This window comes from Somniosus microcephalus, unplaced genomic scaffold, assembly GCF_052327205.1.
Source record: "Somniosus microcephalus isolate GS21.2 unplaced genomic scaffold, FLI_Smic_1.0 unresolved_chr2, whole genome shotgun sequence".
NCBI classification, from domain to species: Eukaryota; Metazoa; Chordata; class Chondrichthyes; order Squaliformes; family Somniosidae; genus Somniosus; species Somniosus microcephalus.
Genome location: NW_028225180.1, coordinates 2748071 through 2771202, shown reverse-complemented (window position 1 = coordinate 2771202; position 23132 = coordinate 2748071). Strand labels below are relative to the sequence as shown.

Sequence of the window (23132 nt, the reverse complement as noted above, 5' to 3'; positions counted from 1 at the left end):
CTCTCCCCAGTCTCTCTCTCTCGCCCCCAGTCTCTCTCTCGCCCCCAGTCTCTCTCTCGCCCCCAGTCTCTCTCTCGCCCCCAGTCTCTCTCTCTCGCCCCCAGTCTCTCTCTCTCGCCCCCAGTCTCTCTCTCTCTCCCCAGTCTCTCTCTCTCTCCCCAGTCTCTCTCTCTATCCCTCAGTCTCTCTCTCTCCCCAGTCTCTCTCTCTCCCCAGTCTCTCTCTCTCCCCCAGTCTCTCTCTCTCCCCCAGTCTCTCTCTCCCCCAGTCTCTCTCTCCCCCTCAGTCTCTCTCTCTCCCCAGTCTCTCTCTCTCCCCCAGTCTCTCTCTCGCCCCCAGTCTCTCTCTCGCCCCCAGTCTCTCTCTCGCCCCCAGTCTCTCTCTCGCCCCCAGTCTCTCTCTCGCCCCCAGTCTCTCTCTCGCCCCCAGTCTCTCTCTCGCCCCCAGTCTCTCTCTCGCCCCCAGTCTATCTCTCGCCCCCAGTCTCTCTCTCCCCCCAGTCTCTCTCTCGCCCCCAGTCTCTCTCTCGCCCCAATCTCTCTCTCGCCCCCAGTCTCTCTCTCGCCCCCAGTCTCTCTCTCGCCCCCAGTCTCTCTCTCGCCCCCAGTCTCTCTCTCGCCCCCAGTCTCTCTCTCGCCCCCAGTCTCTCTCTCGCCCCCAGTCTCTCTCTCGCCCCCAGTCTCTCTCTCGCCCCCAGTCTCTCTCTCGCCCCCAGTCTCTCTCTCGCCCCCAGTCTCTCTCTCGCCCCCAGTCTCTCTCTCGCCCCCAATTCTCTCTCTCTCCCCCAGTCTCTATCTCGCCATCAGTCTCTCTCTCTCCCCAGTCTCTCTCTCGCCCCCAGCCTCTCTCTTGCCTCAGTCTCTCTCTCACCCCCAGCCTCTCTCTCAGCCTCAGTCTCTCTCTCCCCCCAGTCTCTCTCTCGCCCCCAGTCTCTCTCTCGCCCCCAGTCTCTCTCTCTCCCCCAGTCTCTCTCTCTCCCCCAGTCTCTCTCTCTCCCCCAGTCTCTCTCTCGCCCCCAGTCTCTCTCTCGCCCCCAGTCTCTCTCTCGCCCCCAGTCTCTCTCTCGCCCCCAGTCTCTCTCTCGCCCCCAGTCTCTCTCTCGCCCCCAGTCTCTCTCTCGCCCCAGTCTCTCTCTCGCCCCAGTCTCTCTCTCGCCCCCAGTCTCTCTCTCGCCCCCAGTCTCTCTCTCTCCATCAGTCTCTCTCTCTCCATCAGTCTCTCTCTCTCCCACAGCCTCTCTCTCCCAGAAATTCTCTCTCTCTCCCAGACTTTCTCTCTCTCGGCAGTCTCTCTCTCTCCCCCAGGCCCTCTCTCTCCCCCTTGCCCTCTCTCTCCCCAGGTCTCTGACTCTCCCCAGTCTCTCTCTCTTTGCCCAGTCTTCCTCACCCCAGTCTCCCTCTCTGTCCCCCATTCTCTCGCTCACTCTCGCACAGTCTCTCTCTCTCCCTGTCTCTGTTAACCACAATCTCTATATCTCCCCAAGTCTCTCCCTCTCAATCAGTCACTCTCTCTCCCCGTCTCTCTCATTCTACCCCAGTATCTCTCTCTCCCAAAAGCTCTCTTTCTCCCCCAGTACCTCCCTCTCTCCTAGCCTCTCATGCTCTGCCTGATTCTCTCTCTACCCCAGTCTCTCTCTCTCTACCTGTAGTTTCGCCTGGCTAGATTGTCTAGAACTGGCGGGCATAGTCTCAGGATAAGGACTAAGCAATTCAAGACTAAGATGAGGAGGATTTTCTTTACCAGTGGGTTGAGAATGCTGAGTCTTTAAGTATATTAAACTCTGAGATAGATATATATGTTGGCTCTGGGGGATTCAAGGGATATGAGGATCGGGCGTGGAAGTGGAGTTGAGGTCGATGATCAGTCATGATCTTATTGAGGCTCGAGGGTTTGTAAGCCCTACTCCTTTTCTTATTACTTATTTTCTTATGTTCTTATATTCTTGTACACCCTCTCTCTCTCTCTGCAGTAAATCTCTCTCTTAGTCTCTCTCTCTCCCCTGAGAGAGCGTGAGAACGTGAATGAGATTGAGAACGATACTGAGAGATAGTGAGACCGAGTCTGAGAGATAGTGAGACATAGGCTGAGAGCGAGAGAGAGAGATTGAGAGAGAATGGGACCGAAACTGGGAGAGAGTGAGGCCGATAATGAGAGACAGTGAGACTGAAAGAGATTGAGACCGAGACAGAGTGTGACCGAGAATAACAGAGAGTGAGACCGAGACTGAGAGAGAGTGAGACCGAGACTGAGAGAGAGTGTGGCCGAAAATGAGAGAGAGTGAGACAGAGACTGAGAGAGTGAGACCGATACTGAGAGAGAGTGAGACTGAGACTGAGAGAGAGTGAGACCGAGATTTTGAGAGAGTGAGACCGAGACAGAGAGAGTGAGACCGAGACTGAGAGAGAGTGAGACCACGACTGAGAGAGTAAGACCGAGACTGAGAGAGAGACACCGAGACAGAGAGAAAATGAGACCGAGACTGAGAGAGAGTGAGACCGAGACTGAGAGGGAGTGTGACCGAGACTGAGAGTGAGTGAGACCACGACAGAGAGAGAGAGACCGTGACTGTGTGACAGAGACCGAGACAGAGAGAGAGAGACCGAGACATAGAGAGTTAGAAAGAATCTGAGAGTGAGACCGAGACTGAGAGAGAGTGAGATCGAGATTGAGAGTGAGTGAGACCACGACTGAGAGAGTTAGACCGAGACTGAGAGAGAGTGAGACCGAGACTGAGAGAGAGTGAGACAGAGACTGAGTGAGAGACCGAGACGGAGAGAGAGAGAGACCGAAACTGAGTGAGAGTGAGACCGAGACTGAGATAGCGAGAGACCGTGACTGAGAGACAGAGACTGAGACAGGGAGAGAGAGAGACCGGGACTGAGAGAGAGTGAGACCGAAGCTGAGAGAGAGTGAGACCGAGACAGAGTGAGACCGAGACTGAGAGAGAGTGAGACCGAGACTGAGAGAGAGTGAGACCGTGAATGAGAGAGTGAGACCGAGACTGAGAGAGAGTGAGACCGAGACTGAGAGAGAGTGAGACCGAGACTGAGAGAGAGTGAGACCGAGACTGAGAGAGAGTGAGACCGAGACTGAGAGACAGTGACACTGAGACTGAAAGAATGCGACAGAGACAGAGAGAGAGGAAGACGGACAGAGTGACAAAAATAGAGTTGAGAGATAGATGGAGATAGAGCTGGAGATATTAAGAGATAGAGAGGGAGAGGACGGGGTAAAATGAGAGAGGGAAGAATTAGATGGAGATAGAGAGAGAGGAGAGGTTATTAGATGTAGATGTGGGAGTGAGAGGGGCGACAGACATAGAGGAGAGATCGATACAGATAGAGGAAGAGGAGAGATTATTAGACATAGATAGGGAGAGAGAACATAACGGAGATAGAGGACACATAGATAGAGATGGAGAGAGGAGAGATTATTAGATATAGATAGAGAGAAAGAGAGAAAAACGCGGAGTGAGAAGCAGATTATAGACAGAGGGAGATGTGTTTCTCTCTTGTTTCTGTCTACAATTGTGTGTGCTGTGGGCCTTTGAGCTGTTAGTGATCCTTTTGATAGAATGTGTTTTATTACTGGGTGTGATCCCAGATTTGTTATCTGAATAATGGCACAAATCTGATCTGTTGTCAGCTAAACAGAAGCCACTTGTTGCAAGGACAGTAGTGTTATTACAGGAAGAAAGTGGATTAATTTAAACACACTTGGATGACAGAAGCAGGAATTGATACACGACACTGATCCGACAGAGAGACTGGAGCAGAGCATCCCAGGGAAGAGCATTTCTGAGAGTGTTCATTGGGAAGGCCCACGCTCCATCCCCGGCCTGTGCTGAGTAAACCTTATCAAACCCGCTGTGGTATTGTGCCCCACACACAAACACAGAGCAGGAAAGGTCCAAACTCCATTCTCGACCTGTGCTGAGTTAGCCTTATAACACCCGGTGTGGCACTGAGCCCCACACATACAGAGAACAAGCAAGGAACAGGCTCCATCACCGGTCTGTGCAGAATTAGCATGAAATCACACCTCGTGTGGTACACATACGCAGAGAATGGGACAGTTTAGAGGGACTTTTACTCTATATCTAACCCATTCTGTATCTGCCCTAGTAGTGTTTGATGGAGCAGTGTAGAGAGTGCTTCACTATGTATATAACCCGGGCTGTATCTGCCGTGGAAGTGTTTGACAGGACAGTGTAGAGGTAGCTTTACTCTGTATCTAACCCGTGCTGTACCTTCCCTGGGAGTGTTTGTTGGGAGAGTGTAGAGGGAGCTTCACTCTGTATCTAACCCGTGCTGTACCTTCCTTGGGAGTGTTTGATGGGACAGTATAGAGGGAGATTTACTCTTTATCTTATCCGTGCTCTACCTGACCTGGGACTGTTGATGGGAAAGTGTACAGAGAGCTTGACTCTCTATGTAATATATGCTGTACATGCCGTGGGAGTGTTTGACGTGTCGTGTAGAGGCAGATTTACGCTGAATCTAAACGGTGTTTTATCTGCCCTTGGATTGTTTCATGGGACAATGCTTTACTATTTTTCTACACCTTGCTATATCTACCCTGGGAGTGTTAGATGGGATAGAGTAGATGGAGGTTTATTTTCTTTCTAGCCCGTGCTGTTCATGCCCTGTGAGTGTTTGATGCGACAGTGTAGAGGGAGCTTTACTCTATATCTAACCCCGTGCTATACCTGCGCTGGGAGTGTTTTATTTGACAGTGTAGATGAAGCTTTACTCTGTATCTATCCCTTGCTATACCTGCCCAGGGATTGATGGTGGGACAGTGTAAAGGGAGCTTTACTCTGTATCTTACCCTTGCTATACCTGCCCAGGGATTGCAGGTGGGACAGTGTAAATGAAGCTTTACTCTGTGTCTAACCCTTGCTATACCTGCCCAGTGATTGATGGTGGGATAGTGTAAAGGGAGCTTTACTCTGTATCTAATCCATGCTATACCTGCCCAGGGATTGATGGTGGGATAGTGTAAAGGGAGCTTTGCTCTGTATCTAACCCTTGCTATACCTGCCCAGGGATTGATGGTGGGACATTGTAAAGGGAGCTTTACTCTCCATCTAACCCATGCTGCCCCTGCCATGGAAGCAGTTTCAATTAAGATGGTTGTCATTACCCATGCCTCACATTTATGAGCATTAATCTAAGACTGTGTTTGTGTTGGTCAGTCCTGTTATTACAAAACTCCTTCTGTTTACCCTGTAAGGTTCAGTCTATCTCTGTCGTCCGGTTTTCTCCGGCACTGCCTTCATGGGTCAGTGCTGAGTGTTGCTATTGAACGTGGGAGGCGCCATGGTTAGTCTCCAGTGTTATTTCCACTTCCATAACAAAGGCCGCCTCCGCCCCGGCCACAGCTCATCTTCTGCTGAAAACCTCATCCACATCTTGGGTAACTCTAGACATGATATCATGATAATAAATATATATAAATCATGTAAAAGGAATATAATCAATGATTTTAATTCACTTATTGATACCAGCAAGGTCTGCGATCAGAGTGGGGCGTCATGCTCCGCTAAACAAATTACATAGCATGTACAACACAGAAAGAGGCCATTCAGCCCAACTGCTCCATGCCGGTATTTATGCTCTGCAAGAACCTCCTCCCACAACTCTTCATCTTACACTGTCAGCATAACCTTCTATTCCTTTCTCTTTCATGTTTCCATCACGCTTCCCCTTAAATGGATCAATGCCATTCACCTCAACCAATCTCTGTGGGAGCGAGTTCCACATTTTCCCCTCTCTCTGGGTAAGGAGCTTTCTCCTGAATACCTTATTGGATTTATTGATGGCTATCTTACATTCATGGCCCCTATTTTCGGACTTTTAATTATTTCATGAATTCAGTTTGTTTAACCTCTATGATGAATTTGTCAACACACCTTGTCTCACAGGCACATTGTGTTTGCTGTTCCACTATCGCTTTTATCGGAGTAGAAGCAATGATTAGAATCTGGATCAAAAACTGCAGGACGCTGATTCTACATAGAGCTAATCAGTTAATCCTACTCCCCTGTTCATTTCCCGTCGTCCTGCAAAGCCCTCACTTCCAGTATTAATCCCGCTCACTTTTCAAATTAATATTGAATCTGCTTCTAGCACCTTTTCAGCAGCGCAATCCAGATCATAAGAACTCGCTCCGTAGAACAAATTATCCTCATCTTCCCTGTGGTTCCTTTGCCAATTATCTTATATCCTTGTCTGCTGGTTACAGACGCTTGTGCCAGTAGAAACATTTGCTCCTTATTTACGCTATCAAAGCCGTCATAATGTTGAACATCTCCAATATATCTCCCTTTTATATTGCGTGATCCCTGGAGAACAATTCCAGCTTCTCTTGTCTCATCCGATAAATAAGGTCCCTATTTAAAAAAGGTGGTAGAGAGAAAACGTGGAATTATAGACCAGTAAGCCTGACATCTGTAGGGGAAAATGCTGGAGTCCATTTTAAAAGATGTAATAGCAGCGCACTTGGAAAACAGTGACAGGATCGGACAAAGTAAACATGGATTTACAAAAGGTAAATCATGCTTCACAAATCAACTGGAATTTTTTGAGGATGTGACTGGTAGAATAGATAATGGAGAACCAATGGAGGTGGTGTATTTGGTCTTTGAGCAGGCTTTCGATAAGGTCCTGCATAAGAGATTAGCGTGTAAATTTAAAGCACTTGGGATTGGGGGTAAGGTAGTAACTTGAATAGAGAACTGGTTGGCAGACAGGAAGCAAAGAGTTGGAATAAACGGGTCTTTTTCCGACTGGCAGGCAGTGACTGGCGGCGTACCTCAGGAATCAGTGCTCGGACCCCAGTTAATCACAATATATATTAATGATCTAGACGAGGGAACTAGATGCAGACGACACAAAGCTGGGTGGGCGTGTGTGCTGTGAGGAGGATGCCGAGAAACTCCAGGATGATTTGGACATGTTGGGTGATTGGGCAGATGCATGGAAGATGCAGTATAATGTGGATAAATGCGAGGTATCCACTTTGGTTGCAAAAATAGGAAGGCAGATTATTATCTGAAAGGCAACTGATTGGGAAAAGGGGAAATGCAACGAGACCTGGGTGTCCTTGTGCACCAGTCGCTGAATGTAAGCATGCAGGTGCAGCAGGCGGTTCAGAAGGCAAATGGTATGTTGGCATTCGTAGCGAGAGCAGTGGATTACAGGAACAAGGATGTCTTGCTGCAGTTGTACAGGGCCTTGGTGAGACAACACCTTGAGCACTGTGTGCAGTTTTGGTCGCCTTATTTGAGGAAGGATGTTCTTGCCATGGAGGGAGTGCAGCGAAGATTCACCAGACTGATACCAGGGATGGCAGAAGTGACGTATGAAAAGAGATTGGGTCGATTCGGCTTATATTCGCTAGAGTTTAGAAAAATGAGAGGGGATCTCATTGAAACTTATAAAATTTTAACTGGACTAGACAGACTAGATGCAGGAAGGATGTTCCCGATGGCGGTAGAGACCAGAACCAGGGGTCACAGGCCAATGATAAGGGGTAAGCCATTTAGGACAGAGATGAGCAGGAATTTCTTCACCCAGAGTTTGGTGAACCTGTGGAATTCTCTACCACAGAAGGCAGTTGAGGCCAATTCATTAAATATATTCAAGAAGGAGTTAGATATGTTTCTTAAGGCTAAAGGGATCAAGGGATATGGGGAGAAGGCAGGGACAAGGTACTGAATTTGGATGACCAGCCATGATCGCATTAAATGGTGGTGCCGGTTCGAGGGGCCGAACGGCCTACTCCTGCTACTATCTTCTATGTTTCTATGTTTCATCCCTGAAACCGTCGTGGTAAATCTCGTCTGTGCCCATTCCAACACCTTGACATCCTTCCTAAAGCTGCCAAGAATTGGACACAATACGCCAGCCTGGACTTAACCAGTGATTTATAAAGGTTCAGCATATCTCTATTGCTTTTGTGCTCTGCCTCTGTTGATCAAGCTAAGAATCCCATGAGTTGTTTTAACAATCTTGTCATCTTGTCCTCTCATCTTCAAAGGCTTGTGTACGTGAACACTCAGGTGTCTCTTTTTCCAGCACCCCCTTTTAAATTGTACAATTTAGTTTATATTGCCTCTCCTCATTTTCCTCCCAGGTTTATCCTACACATCTCTCTGCATTAAAATTCACCTCTCTTTTTATCATTTTTATTAATTCCAGGGATGTGCCCATGTCTGCCATGGCCAGCAATTATTGCCCATCCCTATTTGCCTTCTTGAAACGCTGCAGTCCGTGAGGCGAGAAGTTTCCCACAGTGCTGTTACGGAGAGGGTTGCAGGATTTTAATCCAGTGACATTGTAGGAACGGCAATATATTTCCAAGTCAGGAAGGTGTGTGGCTTGGAAGGAAAGTTGGAGGTGGTGATGTTTCCATGTGTCTGCTGCCCTTGTCCTTCTAGGTGGTAGATGCCGCTGGTTTGGAAGATGCTGTCGAAGAAGCCTTGCCGTGTTGCTGCAGTACTTTTGTAGATGGTATACACCGCAGCCACTTTGTTACAACGGTCGAGGGGTTGAATGTTTAAGGTGGCAGATGGGGTGCCATTCATTCGTGCTGCTTTGTCCTGGATGAAGTCGAGCTTCTTGTCTGTTGTTGAAGCTGCACTCATCCAGACAAATGGAGAGTATTCCATCACACTCCTGACTTGTGCATTCTTGATTGTGGAAAGGCTATGGGTTGTCAGGAGGTCAGGCACTCACGGCAGAATATCCAGTTCCGAACCCGCTCTTTTAGCCACAGTTTTTATGTGGCTGGTCCAATTATGCATCTGGTGAATGGTGATCCTCAGGATATAGATGGTGGGGAATTTGGCGATGGAAATGCCATTGATTGTCAAGGGGAACTGACTCTTTTTGGAGATCATGATTGGCTGGCACTTGTGTGGAGCGAGTTTTACTTGCCACTTATCAGCCCAAGCCTGAGTGTCACCCACGTCTTGCTGCATGCGGGCACGGAGTGCTTCATTATCTGAGGAGTCGTGAATTGAAGTAAACACTGCAATCTTAAGCGAACATCCCGACTTCTGACCTTATGATGGAGGGAAGGTCATTGATGTAGCAGCTGAAGATTGTTGGGACTCGGACACTGCCCAGAGGAACTCCTGCAGCGATGTTCTGGGACTGTGATGAGTGACATGCAACAACCACAACCATCTTCCTTTGTGATAGGTATGACACGAGCCAGTGGAGAGCTTTCCCCCTGATTAATATTGACTTCAATTTTACTAGGGCCCTTTTATGTCACACTCAGTCAAATACTGCCTTGACTTCAAGGGCAGTCATTCTCACCTCACCTCTGGAAATCAGCTCATTTGTCCATGTTTTGACCAATGCGGTAATGAGGTCTGGAGCTGAGTGGTCCTGTCGAAACTTAAACTGAGCGTCAGTGAGCATGTTATTGGTGAGGAAATGCCAATTAATAGCATTGGCGACGACACAATTTATCACTTTGCTCATTTTACCAGTCTATATCCTCCTGAAGCCTACTACTGTCCCCCTCAGTGTTTACTACATTGCCGATTTTTGGGTCATCTACAAACTTCAAATTATGCCCTTCATCATATACATATAAAACTATATCATTAATATTTATCAAAATAATCAGTGGTCCGAATAGCGACCACTGGGGGACAACACTGTATACTTCCCTCCAGTCTGAACAACATCCATTCACCATTCCTCTTTGTTTTCTGTCGCTTAGCCAATGTCTGATCGCCACTGCAACTGCCCCTTTGGTCCTAACAAGATTAATCAATGAACTTTATTAAATTCAGTTTTAACGTCCATATAAACTACGCCAACCACACTACACTCATAAACCCTCTACCTTACTTCATCAAAAACTCAATAAAGATTGCCAGACACACTTTGCCGTTGTCATTTATTAATCCATGTTTTCTTTTCCAAGTGACAGATAATTATCTCCGAGAATATGGCCTCTAGAAGTTTCCCCACAACCTTCGTTAGCCTGACTGGCCTGTAGTTACAGGGTTAATCTCTCTCTCCTTTTTTAAACAGAGTTTAACATTTGCTTCCCTACTATCATCTGGCACCAGTCCAATATCCAAGGAGGATTGAAAGATTCTGGCCAGATCCTGCGCTACTTCCACCACTCCTTCCCTCAGCAACCCTCATACATCCCATCCGGACTGCGGAAATGTTCTACTTTACTGTGGTACAAAACGTGCTGGATTGAAAGGAGTTAACTGAAGTTGTTTGTTCAGTTACTATAAATAATGCCAGTCTCCATGGGTTAACTGAAGCTGTTTGTTCAGTGACTGTAATTAATGACAGTCTCCATGGACCCTAATTGCATCAGTTCAGGGTTTCCCTCTTCTATTAATAGGGGATTCCTTTCAAAATGTTATCCCGTAGTGAAAGTGAGAGCATCACCTCCTGCACTAACAGGGATCAGCACGCTGCTGCACAGAGAGGTAGTCAGAATATGACAACAGTAGACTGGAATGTTACAACACTGGATCAGAATCTGAGAACAATAGATTGGAATGTTACAACCATGGACAGGATTTACATCTGGGAGTTTCACCACCTTTCTGCATCTTATGATAGACTACCATTAGAATTGCGGATTTATTTCACACTTAAGATTATTCAACACTTTTACTATCCGCTCATTGCTGCTGTTGGTGTTCCTGGTAAGTTTTTCTATCCAGCTAGTATACTAACCATGTTTAACTGCATTACTGTTCTTGTCATGTACTCTCCCCTCCTTGTTGCTGTTGTTCCCGATAAGTCTCTGTATACAACTATTAACTCTGCAAACTGTTGCTAACTGCATTACTGTTCATTTAATTTACTTTCTCATCTTTGCCTTGTTATTTCTCTATATCCAGCAATCAGAACTGTAATCCTCTGAATCACCACCTCCACAGTATCAGCCGTCTCTACCTGTCTCAGACATTCCACTGCAATAACCCAATTTGCTAAATCTAGACTCAACTATCCCTAATCTCTCCTGGCCGGCCTCCCAGTTACAAGCCTCCATAAACTAGAGCTCATCCAAAACTCTGCTGTCCATAACCTAACATGCATCATGAGCCGTTCACACATCTCCCATGTGTTCACTGACCTACATTTACTGCCGATCAGGCAACACCTCGAGCTTAATTTTCTCCTCCTTGTGTTCAAATCCCAACATAGCCTCACCCCTCCTATTAATATCAGTCCCCTAGTCTTTTCCCATTGTCATGCAAATTGTTCCCTTCAAGAGTTGATCCACTTCCCCTTTTAAAGGTAATTTACTTTTTCTCTGTACCTCTCCCAGTCTTTCAGTCTCTTTTATTCTTTCTCTCCTTCTCTCTTTCTCTCTCTTTCTATGTCTCCTTGTCATATAATCTTAAAATGGTTTACCACAGTAGGACGCCATTCGGCCCATTGTGTCCGTGCCATCTTTTTGAAAGAGCTATCTAATTAATCCTAATCTTTAGCCAGAGCCTTGTAAAAATGTCCCCTTCAACTGCTAATCCAATTCCATTTCCAGACTTACTTTTGAATTTGCTGCCATCACGTTCTCAGACAGTTCATTGCAGATCACAACAACTCACTGCATGAAGAAAATTCTCCTCATCTCTCCTCTGGTTCATTTGCCAATTACATACAATCTGTAACTTCTGGTTACCCACCATTCTGCCACTGGAAACAGATTCGACTTATGTACACTATTAAACCCATCATGATTTTGACCATCGTTATTGAAGTTCCCATTATGGAAAAGGACAAAGATAAACCATGTGTATAATTTCTCAATTGGGGAAAGGCTGATTTTACAAAGCCACGATCTGATTTACCAAGAGTGGAATGGAAACAGTTACTTGAAGGAATGTCAGTGCCAGCAGTGGGAAGCATTCGAGGAGGAGGTATTGAGGTTACGGAGCAATTATGCATCCAAAAAAAAAAAGGATGTGACCCCCAATTCTAGAGTCCCCTGGATGTCACGTATCATACACGTTCGGATAAGGAAAAAAAGGGAAGTATTTGACAGATACCGAGAGCTCAATACTAAAGAAACCCTAGAGGAGTATAGGAAGTGCAGGGGCACAATTAACAATGCAATTAGAAAGGCAAAGAAAGGGCATGAAAAAATATTGCCAAGTAAAATTCAGGAAACCGAAAGATGCTTTATAAATATATAACGAGCAAGGGCATAACTAAGGAAAGAGAAGGGCCTATTAGAGACCGAAAAGGTTACCTGTGTATGGAGGTGGAAGACGTGGGTATGGTTCTTAATAAGCACGTTGCCTTTGTCTTCACAGCAGAGAGGAATGCTGCGGACATGATAGTTAAAGAGGTGGAGTGTCAAATATTAGACGAGATAAACATAGTGAGAGAGGAAATATTAAGGGGATTAGCATCTTTGAAAGTAGATAAATCACGAGGAATGTATTAAATGTATTTGAGGCTGTTAGTAGATGTAAGAGAGGCAATAGCAAAGGCTCAGACTATCATTTTCCAATCCTGTCTGGCTACTGGCGTGGTGCCAGAGGACAGGAGGGCTGCTCATGTTGTAACGCTGTTTACAGAGTGAGAAAGGGATAAGACAAATACAGGCCAATCAGCCTAACCTCGGTGTTGGAAAATAATGGAAAAATTCTGACAGCCAGTATAACTCGGCATTTAGAAGGCACTGATCAATCAAGGACAGTCAGCATGAATTTTTTAAGCGAAGGGCATATCTCAGTAAGTTGATTGAATATGTTGATGGGGTAATGAGGAGGTTTGATGAGGGTAGTGCATTTGATGTATTCCACATAGATATCAGCAAGGCCTTTGGGAAGTTCCCACATGATAGGTTAGTCAAAAAAGTAAATGTCCATGGAACCTAAGGGAAAGTTGCAAGTTGGATCCAAAATTGTTTCATTGGCAGGAAGCCAAAGGTAATGGTCGACAGGTGATTTTGTGACTGGAAGGCTGTTTCCAGTGGGGTACCACAGAGCTCCGTAGTAGGTCCCCTGATCTTTGTGGTATATATCAATGAATAATACTTCAATGCTGAGGCCATGTTTAAGAAGTTTGTATATGATACAACAATTGGCCATATGTTTGATAGTGAGGAAGATAGATGCAACCGGCAGGAAAATATCAATGAACTGGTCAGGTTGGAAGAAAAGTGGCAAATGGAATTCAATCCAGAGAAGTGTGAGGTAATGCATTTGGGGAGGGCTAAAAATGCAAGGGAATACGCAATACATGCTAGGGTAATGAGAAGTGTAGAGGATCAGAGGGACCTTGGCGTGCATGTCCACAGATCCATAGAAGTAGCACGACATGTAGCCTAGGCATAGAACATAAGAACAGGGAAGTTATGCTGGAACTGTATAAAACACTAGTTAGGACACAGCTAAGTGCACTGCATATCGTTCTGTTCAGCACATTACAGGAAATATGTGACTGCACTGGATAGTGTACAGAGGAGATTCACGAGGATGTTGCCATGATTGGAGAATGTTAGCTGTGAGGAAAGATTGAATAGGCTGGGGTTGTTACTTTGGAACAGAGGAGGCTGAGGGGATATTTAATTAAGCTGTATTAATTTATAAGCAGCCTCGATAGAGTGGATAGATAGCATCTATTCCCCTTAGCAGAGAGGTCAATAACCAGCGGGCATAGAATTAAATGTAATTTTTAGAAGGATTAGAAGGGAGATGAGTAGATTTTTTCACCCACCCATAGGGCAGAGCGGGAAAGTGGGATTAGGCTGGATAACCTTTTCAGCTGACGCACACAAGATGGAAAAATAGCCTCCTTCTGTTCCACAAATTTCTATGTTTCCATCTTTTTGTTTCTTAATCTTCCCTGCTCTAAAGCAACAATCCATGTTTCGCCAGTCTCTCCACGTAACTGATGTCCCAGAGCCCTGGTACCATTCTGCTAAATCTCTACGCCTTCTCTAATCCTTGACATGCTTGTCAAAGTTTGCTGCGCAGAATTGGACACAATGCTCCAGCAGGAGCTTAACCAGAGATTTGTAAATGGTTAGCATTTATTGCTGGATTTTGTTACACTGTGTCACTGTTTGTAAACCCAATGACTCAGTAAACATAGAAACATAGAGATAGGAACAGGAGTAGGCCATTCGGCCCTTCGAGCCTGCTCCGCCATTCAATGAGATCATGGCTGATCTTCGTCTGAGATCTTAGCTGATCGTACCAGTTCAGTACCCCGTCCCCGCCTTTTCTCCGTAACCCTTAATCCCCTTAGCCTTCAGAAATATATCCAATTCTCTCTTGAAAATATTTATTGAATTAGCCTTCACAGCCCTCTGTGGCAGGGAATTCCACAGGCTCACCACTCTTTGAGTGAAGAAATTCTTCCTCATCTCTGTTTTAAATGATTTGCCCGCTATTTTTAGACTGTGGCCCCTGGTTCTATGCTCCCCTGCCATTGGAAACATTCTCTCTGAATTCAGCCTGTCCAGGCCTGCCATAATTTTATATGTTTCGATGAGATCCCCTCTCAATCTTCTAAACTCCAGTGAGTACAAGCCCAAACTATTCAATCTCTCCTCGTAGGTCATTCCCGCCATTCCAGGTATCAGCCTGGTGAATCGCCGCTGCACTCTTTCCATGGCAAGAACATCCTTCCGCAGATGGGGCGACCAAAACTGTACACAATACTCCAGATGCGGTCTCACCAGCACCTTGTACAGCTGTAGTAAGGTATCCCTATTCCTATACTCGAACCCCCTTGATATGAAGGCCAACATACCATTTGCCTTCTTAATCGCCTGTTGCACCTGCATGCTCTCCTTCAGTGACTGGTGCACAAGAACACCCAGGTCCCTCTGCACTTCCCCATCTCCCAATCTATTGCCATTTAGATAATAATCTACCCTCCTGTTTTTACCCCCAAAGTGGATAACCTCGCATTTATCCACATTATAGTGCATCTGCCACGTATCCGCCCATTCCCCCAACCTGTCCAAATCGCACTGTAGCCTCCTGACATCCTCATCAGAGCCCACCCCTCCTCCTAGTTTAGTGTCGTCAGCGAATTTGGAAATATTGCATCCAATTCCCTGATCCAGATCATTTATATATATTGTGAACAGCTGGGGTCCCAGGACAGATCCTTGCGGCACCCCGCTGGTCACTGCCTGCCACTCCGAAAACGAGCCGTTTATTCCAACTCTCTCTTTTCTATCCGCCAGCCAGTTCTCTATCCACGTTAATACTTTGCCCCCACTCCAATGAGCCTTAATTTTGCATGATAATCTTTTGTGTGGAACCTTATCGAAGGCTTTCTGGAAGTCAAGGTACACCACATCCACTGGTTCTCCCCCATCTATTTTACCAGTTACTTCCTCAAAAAATTCCAGCAGATTAGTCAAACACGATTTACCCTTTGTAAATCCATGTTGACTCTGTCCGATCCTTTCCCCATTTGTCAAGTGCTCCGCTATTTTATCCTTAATAATGGACTCTAGCATTTTGCCCACAACCGATGTAAGGCTTACTGGTCTATAATTCCCTGCTTTCTCTCTACCCCCCTTTTTAAATATTGGGGTAACATTAGCTACCCTCCAATCCACGGGTACTGTTCCCGAGTCAATGGAGTTCTGGAAGATGATCCTTAGAGCATCTGCTATCTCCAGGGCCACCTCCTTAAGTACCCCAGGATGTAGTTTATCAGGCCCCGGGGATTTGTCGGCCTTCAGTCCCCTCAACTTACCCAACACCATATCCCTAGAGATATTAATTTCTGTCAGCTCCTCCCTCTCATTAGTCCCTATGTTTGCCGATATTCCTGGGAGGTTATTTGTGTCCTCCTTTGTGAATACAGAACCAAAGTATGTGTTTAATTGGTCTGCCATTTCCTTATTCTCCTTTATATATTCTCCCGAATCGGACTGCAAGGGACCGACTTGGGATTTTACCAGTCTTTTCCTCCTGATATACCGATAAAAGCTTTTGCAGTCTGTCTTTATGTTTGCTGCAAGTTTACTTTCGTATTCTATTTTCCCCTTCCTGATTAATCCCTTTGTCCTCTTTTGCTGTATCCTGTACTGCCCCCAATCTTCCGGTCTGGTGCTTTTTTTTGCCAGTTGATATGCCCTTTTTTTTGATTTTATGCTGTCCCTAATTTCCCTCGTTATCCACGGTTGAGCCACCTTTTTAGGTTTATTTTTATGCCAAACCGGTATAAACATGTTCTGGAATTCTTCCATTCTATCTTTGAATGCTTGCCATTGTCTATCCACTGTCAATCCCCCCAGAAACACCACCCAATCAATCTTACCCAATTCCCGTCTCATACCCTCATAATTCCCTTTATTTAAGTTCTGGACCTTAGTCTCTGATTCAATTTCCTCACTCTCCATCTCGACTGAGAGCTCGATCATATTATGATCGCTCTGACCCAAGGGGCCTCGTACAAGAAGATTGTTGATAAGTCCCTTCTCATTGCACAATACCCAGTCTAAAATGGCCTGATCTCGAGTCGGCTCCTCGACATATTGGTCCAGATAACCGTCCCGAAAACATTCCAGGAATTCCTCCTCCTCAGAATTTTTACTAATTTGGGTAGTCCAATCAATATGTAAATTAAAGTCACCCATGATGACAGCTGTGCTCTTATCGCACGCTTCTCTAATTTCCCTTATTATGCCTTCCCTCACCTCCATATTACTATTTGGAGGCCTATATATCACACCCACTAACGTTTTCCTCCCCTTGCTATTTCTCATTTCTACCCATACAGATTCCGTTTCATCCGAGTTAATATCCTTCCTTTCCATTGCATTAATCCCCTCCTTTACCAGCAATGCTACCCCACCTCCCCTACCTTTTTGCCGATCCTTCCTAAATATTGTATATCCCTGGATGTTAAGTTCCTTTAACAGACGTCGCAACTTGTCCTGCCAGCATCACAGATTTGTGTAAGTACAGCCGAGGTCTCTCTGATCGTACATCCGTTTTAAATTGGTACCTTTTAGCTTACATTGCCTCTACTCATACCAGCTACCAAAATGTATCACTTCACCCTCCTCTGTGTAAAATGGTATCTGCCATATATCTGCCCATCTCACCAGGCTGTCTGTGTCCTCCTCACGTCTGTTGCTACTCTTCTGATTGTTTATTAACATTGCTGACTTTGCTGACATCTGCAAACTTTGAAATTATGCATTGTATACTCAAGTCTATCGCATTGATGTACATGGAAAGAGCAATGCCCCCAACACCGAACCATGGGGAACACCACTGTGTATTTCCTTCCAGTCTGAAAAACAACCGGGTAGTACTACTCTCTGTTTTCTGTCTCTTAGCCAAAATCCGAAACATGTTGCCACTGCTACTTTAATCACATGGACTTCAATTTTGTTATCATGTGATACTTCATCAAAAGCTTTTTGAAAGGATAGCGAAATCGGGAAAATGTGGGCAGTAGCAATCTTAGAATCATAGAATTGGTGAACCAAGTTGTATTGACGCCCTGCCCTGATCATAGGCCACGCCTGGTTTCAAACAATGAATTACAAAATCATTAATTTTAATCCCATTTTCTTATTTATATTAATTTATTCTCAGGATAAAATAATGCTGTCAAGGCAGGTATTACTTGCCCATCCCTAGTTAACCATGAGAAAGTGCTGGACCTACATCTTGAGCCGCTGCAGTCCGTGTGGGAAGGTGCTCCCACAAAACTGTTACAGAAGGAATTTCAGGCGTTTGATCCAGTGACGATGAAGGAACAGCGGTTTGTTTGAAGGGTATGGTAGCATAGTGGTTATGATGCTGGACAAGTAATCTACAGATGCCTGGACAAATGATCCTGAGTTCAAATCCCACCAGCTGGGGAATTTAAATTCAATTAATTAAACAATTCAGGAAGAAAAAGCATTGTGACCATGACAATACCAGATTGTTGTCAAACACATCTGGTTCACTAATGTCCTTTAGGGAAGAAAATATGCCGTCCTTACACATTCTGGACGATGTGTGACTCCAGACCCACAGCAATGTACTTGAGTATTAGCTGCTCTTCTGAAATGGCCTAGCAGGCCTCCCAGTTGTATACACCCGCTCACCATAACCTTCACAATGGCAGTTAGGGAAGGGCAATCAATACTGGCCTTGCCAGCGATTCCCACACCCCAAGAATGACTTTTTTAAAGTCAATTTCTGGAAGCTGTTTGAGTTGAAGAGAGACATTGGAGGTGCTGATCATTTGAGCTACAGTCCGATCCGAATTCTACCCCCTTGCCTGTGCCTTGACCCCTGATGCCAATTGTAGGAATCCAGCTGCAGCTCTGGGGTGAAAGGTACTTACGGTAAAATACTAAACAGAAACAATCTAACGTTTGGCATTTTCAGGATACAACTCCTTTACTGGACACTTGCCAAAGCTTTGGGGCTGAATACGTGGATGAGAATTTTAAAATCGAGGCATTGCCGAACCGGGAGACAATGTAAGTCAGCCAGCACAGGGGAGATGGGTGAATGGGACTTGGTGCGAATTAGGACACGGAGAGCAGAGTTTTGGATCAGAATGAAATTATTGTTATTAATTTTGGATATAACCTTGTATCTCCATACCCCTGGTGCAATCTGTCATGGAAGGTAACAAATGACTCTGAATGGGTTCATGCCGAACCTTTCAGAGGCAAAGTTGAAGCCCAATTCGTCAGCACGCTGTGACAGTTAATATGTGCCGATTTCGGCAGACAAGGACCGAGAAATTCATCTCAGGCGGTGGCGCTAAATATGCAGTGGCGTTAAACGGGCGGTAGAGCATCATAACAACATAAGGAATAGGAGCAGCAGTAAACCATTCGAACCTGCTCCGCCATTCAATTTGATCAAGGCTGATCTTGTAGCTCATCTCCACTTTCCTGCACTATCCCCATATCCCTTGATTCCCTTTATATTCAAAAATCTATCGATCTCTGTCTTGTATATACTCAACGACTGAGCCTCCACAGCCATCTGGGGTAGAGAATTCCAAAGATTCATCATCCTCTGAGTGAATAAATGTCTCCACATCTCAGCCCTAATTGGCTGACCACTCATTCTGAGGCTGTGACCCCTGGGTTTAAATTCCCCAGCCAGGGGAAACATCCTCCCTGCATCTACCCTGTCAAGTCCTCTAAGAATGGTGTATCTTTCAATGAGATCACCTCTAATTCTTCTGAACTCTAGGGAATATAGGCCTAGTTTATTCTATCGCTCCTCATTGGTCAGTGTCCAATCCCAGGAGCCAGTCTGGTGAACCTTCATTGAACTCCATCGATGTCAATTATGTCCTTCCTTAGGTAAGGAGGCCAAAACTGTCCACAACTTTCCAGGTATGGTCTCACCGGGGCCCGATATAATTGCAGCAAGACGTCTTTACTCTTATACTTGAATCCACAGAAACCACAGAAACCCCACAGTGCAGATAGAGGCCATTGCGGCCCATCGAGCCTGCACCGACACATATCCCACCCTATCCCCGTAACCCCACGTATTTAATCCCCCTAACACTAAGGGTCAATTTATCATAGCCAATCATCCTAACCCGCACATCTTTGGACTGTGGGAGGAAACCGGAGCACCCGGAGGAAACCCACGCAAACACGGGGAGAATGTGCAAACTCCACACAGACAGTCACCCGAGGCTGGATTTGAACCCGGGTCCCTGGCACTGTGAGGCAACAGTGCTAACCACTATGCCACCATGCTGCCCTCTTGCTATAAAGGCCAACGTACCATTTGCTTTCCTTAATTGTTGCTGTACTTTCATGTAAACTTTCAGTGATTCATGTACTAGGATGCCCAGGTCCCTCTGAACACCAACATTTCCCAATCCCTCGCCATTTTAAAAATGCTCTGCTTTTCTATTTTTCATACCAAAGTGGACAACATCACATTTCTCCACGTTATATTACATGTGTCATGTTATTCCCCACTCACATAGCCTATCTCCATCCCCTTGAAGCATCCTTGCATGCTCCTCACAACTTGCATTCCCACCCAGCTTTGAATCATCTGCAAAATTGGATATATTACATTTGGTCTCCTCATCCAAATCATTGACGCAGATTGTAAATAGACGAGGCCCCAGCACTAATCCTTGCGGTCCCCCACTACTTACAGCCTGCCAAACCGAAAATGACCCGTTTATTCCTACTCTTTGTTTTCTGTCCGTTAACCAATCCTCAATCCATGCTGGTATATTATCCCCAATCCAATCAGCCCTAATTTTGTTTATTTACCACTTGTGTGGCACATTATCGACTGCCTTCTGAAAATCCAAATACACCACATCCATGGTCCCCTTATCTATACTGCTAGTTACAATGTAAAGATTTGTCAAATACAATTTCCCTTTTACAAATCCGTGTTGACGCTGCCCAATTCTATTATCATTTTCTAAGTGCCCTGTTATGACGCCCTTAATAATAGACTCAAGCATTTCCCTACTACTGATGTCATGCTAACTGGGCAGTAGTTCCCCATTTTCTCTCTCCCTCCTCTCTTAAATAGTGGGGTTACATTTGCTACCTGCGTTACACGGAGCACCTGATATTCAGTTCCACCACAGTCAATGACGGATTTCTAGGCCTATGTCTTCAATTCTTAATACTAATTTTCCAGCAAAGGTTTCACCGTGACTCTTTGAAGCCACTTCTGTGTCAAAGAACTAGTCTCAGTAATCCTGCAGCATCAAAACCCGTGTCTCTCAAAATGCATGGTTCCCTCTTTAAAAAAACAAAATCCATTCCGGCTCTTCGTAACTTTCAATGAACACCTAAGCAAGAGGGAGGAGCCACAGCCAGTGTCTCAGAACCATTCATAATGTATTTTTTAAGAGACTAGCAGTAAAACAGACTTTCTAAAGAAACGAAGCCAGTCCGAAAAGCTTTTTAAAGAGAAATGACTAGTCACTCAAGCTACTTAAAGAGACAGGACCAGTCACATAAGCTTTTCAAAGAGACAGGCCCTATCTAACAGGATTTTCAAAGAGGACCATTCACACATGCTTTTTAAAGAGACTAGACCTAACATTCAAGAATTTGAGAGAAAAGACCAGTCACACATTGTTTAAAGAGAAACGACCGTTGACACAGGCTTTCATAGAATCATAGCATGGTTACAGCAGGGAAGAAGACCTTTCGGCCTGTCGAGCCCACATCAGCTCTCTGCAAGTTCATCTCAGCTAGTCCCACTGCCCCACTGTTTCCACGTGCATTGTTTTCTTTCAGTTACTTATCTAACTCCCTTTCGAAAGTCGTGATTGAGTCTGCCTCCACCAGCATTTCAGCCAGTGCGTTACAGATCCTAACCACTCGCTGTGTAAAAAAGTGTTTTTCTTATGTCGCCTATGGTTCTTTTGTCAATCACCTTACATCTGTGTCCTCTGGCCCAAGATCCATCTGCCAATGGGAACAGTTTATTTCTATCTGCTCTGTCCAGAACCATCATGATTTGAACCCCGCCATCAAATCTCCTCTCAATCGTCTCTGCTCCAAGGAGAACAACCCCAGTTTCTCCAGTCTATCTACATATCTGAAGGTCCCCATCCCTGGAATCATTCTCGTAAATCTTTTCTGCACCCTCTCTAAGGTATTCACATCCATCCTGACGTGCGGTGCCAAGAATTGGACACAATATTCCAGTTCAGGCCAGACCAGTGTTTTATACAGATTCATCATAATTTCCACACTTTTGTACTCTATACCTCCATTCAGGAAGCACAGAATCATGTAAGCTTGTTTACCCACTTTCTCAAACTGCCCTGCCACCTTCAATGATTTCTGCACATATACCCCGTAGGTCTACCTGTTCAAGCACCACCTTTTGTGAATGTATTCTTTAGTTTATATTTTCTCTCCTCAATCTTTCTACCAAGATCTATCACTTCGCTTTTTACTGCGTTAAACTTCATGTACCACGTGTCCGCCCATTCCACCAGCCTGTCTATTTCCTCTTGAAATCTATCGCTATCCTACTCACGGTTTACTACATTTTTAAAGACACAGGACCAGTCACACAGATTTTGTCAGGAGACATACTCAGTCATACAGGCTTATTAAACAGACAGAACCAGTCGCACATGCTTTTTAAAGAACCAGGACTAGTCAGACAGTCTTTTTAAAGACACAGGACCAGTCACTCAGGCTTTTTAAAGTGAAAGGAACACTCACAAAGGCTTTTTCAAGGAACATGATCAGACACACAGGCTTTTTAAAGAGGCAGCACTATTCACACAGTCTTTTAAAAGAGACAGGACCTGTCACACAGGCTTTTTAAAGAGACAGAACCAGTAACACAGGCTTTTTAAAGAGACAGAACCAGTCACACAGGCTTTTGAAAGAGACAGGACCAGGCACACAGGCTTTTAAAAGAGAAAGAATGGTGTAAGCAAAAGGGCCCAGAAATTCCTTCTCGGTCGTCGACACGAAACAGATGGTTTTGTATCGGAAATTCCAGGCCCCCATATCTGTCCTTACAGATTATTAGACCATTGCTGTTCGTTCACAAATTCTAATCTGGTCCTGAATATGACCCCTTAGAACCTGCTTAGTTTGCAGACTATTAATTTTAATAGTTCAGACCAAGAAACGAGGTGAGGCGGAACCCGGTATAAAAACTGGCGCGAGCAACGAGGCCTGACGAATTCGGACCAGGGAGCGAGGTGAGGCAGAGCCCGGTATAAAAACCAGTGCGAGCACCGAGGCCCGACCAGTTCAGAACACGGAGCGAGGTGAGGCAGAGCCCGGTATAAAAACCAGCGCGAGCACCGAGGCCCGACCAGTTCAGAACACGGATCGAGGTGAGGCGGAGCCCGGTAGAAAAACCGGCATGAGCACCGAGGCCAGACCAGTTCAGACCCGGGAGCGAGGTGAGGCGGAGCCAGGTATAAAAACCGGCGCGAGCACCGAGGCCCAACCAGTTCGGACCAGGGAGCGAGGTGAGGCAGAGCCCGGTATAAAAACCGGCACGAGCGCCGAGGCCCGACCAGTTCGGACCAGGGAGCGAGGTGAGGCGGAGACCGGTATAAAAACTGGCGCGAGCACCGAGGCCTGACCAGTTCGACCAGGGAGCGAGGTGAGGCGTAGCCCGGTATAAAAACCGGCGCGAGCACCGAGGCCTG

At 45.7% G+C, this 23132-nt stretch overlaps 1 pseudogene; it reads left to right on the top strand.

Annotated features, from left to right (window-relative positions):
- The first annotated feature begins 10327 nt into the window (after positions 1-10327).
- LOC147092039 (uncharacterized) overlaps positions 10328-23132 on the top strand; it is a 60046-nt pseudogene continuing 47241 nt past the window's right edge.